A 1,315-nucleotide genomic window follows, 5' to 3' on the forward strand; every position below is an offset into this window, starting at 1 on the left:
AGAGAGAGAGAGAGAGAGAGAGACAGACAGACAGACAGACAGACAGACAGACAGACAGACAGACAGACAGACAGAGAAAGGGGTTGGTCCGTTGGTCTGTTAGTCCGTTAGCCACAAGACACTGGGCGAAAAGACATGCAAAACCTTCCAAACTCTGGTCGTACCGTAACCGTCCACATCACAAGCTCAATGAATGAGCTTCTACTTGTGATCGCTTGATACACTTGCACACAGACCCTGGCCGCTATGGCTAAATAATGACCACTGTCCAGCCTGACGTTCCAATACTGGAGATCCCAGAAGCCAGAGTAATGACAAAGTGACAGCTCTTGGACAAACGAGATTTAACCCTTGTGGGAGGGGGGGGGAAAGTAACATTGTGGCTTTCTTACGTAAGGGTCTTTTTCATAGTGACTCGGGTCCAAGTCGTACGTGTTCAAGACGAAAGTCGTTCTGTCTTCACAAAGGGTCATCAAGCATGGCATGTGCCTAAAGTAGTCCTCATGAGACTTAAGTGTGCCGTTGCTTTTATTGGCAAAGCGATTTCCTGAAGTGCTGGCGGCCCACGTCTAATATAAACATTCGCATTTTTGTCCCATGATGATGATGATGATGATGATATGATGATGATGATGATGATGATGATGATGATGATGATGATGATGATGATGATGGTGGTGGTGGTGGTGGTGGTGGTGATGGTGACGACAAAATAGGAAACTGTTTACAATAATGCTAAGACCCTGATAAAACCCAAGTTTCGAGAGATTGTGGCAATGAATTTTCGGGCATGGAACCACGCCCTTTGTAAGGCTGTCAGGCACGAGAGCGAGTAATCTCCACGAGAACAGACGCACGCGTTCAGCTCTGCTACTCACAGGCATTTTCTGAAGGCTTTATCAAAGTTCGTTTGAAAGTCTTCTTTATTCTTTTTCTTCGTTCATACGGTGACCCCATATCTCTCCTCTCTCTTTTTCTTTTTTTTTCCTCAGTAAAGTGTGAGGGAAAGGAGGAAAGGGTGGAGAGAGAGAGAGAGAGAGAGAGAGAGAGAGAGAGAGAGAGAGAGAGAGAGAGAGAGAGAGAGAGAGAGAGAGAGAGAATGAAGAGCAGAGGAGAAAGGGGAAAGGAAGAGGGTGGGCATAGAAATAGAGAGAGGAATGAGAAAATAGGACCAGTTGAATATGAAATTTCGACAAAACTATGTGAGGAACAGCGCACGCGGCCTGGGAAGTTGATAGATTACATCTTAACGGGTGCAACAATAGGCTACTCCTGGGAGGGACGAAGGAGATATCGGTGGAGGTGGGGGTGGGGG

At 46.5% G+C, this 1,315-nt stretch overlaps 1 protein-coding gene across 1 annotated transcript in view; it reads right to left on the reverse strand.

Annotated features, from left to right (window-relative positions):
• The window catches only part of LOC106011166, a gene marked incomplete in the record, with an annotated part of 109,853 nt that overhangs the window by 16,958 nt on the left and 91,580 nt on the right, over nucleotides 1–1,315 (reverse strand).

Source organism: Aplysia californica, unplaced genomic scaffold, assembly GCF_000002075.1.
Source record: "Aplysia californica isolate F4 #8 unplaced genomic scaffold, AplCal3.0 scaffold00004, whole genome shotgun sequence".
Lineage (NCBI taxonomy): Eukaryota > Metazoa > Mollusca > Gastropoda > Aplysiida > Aplysiidae > Aplysia > Aplysia californica.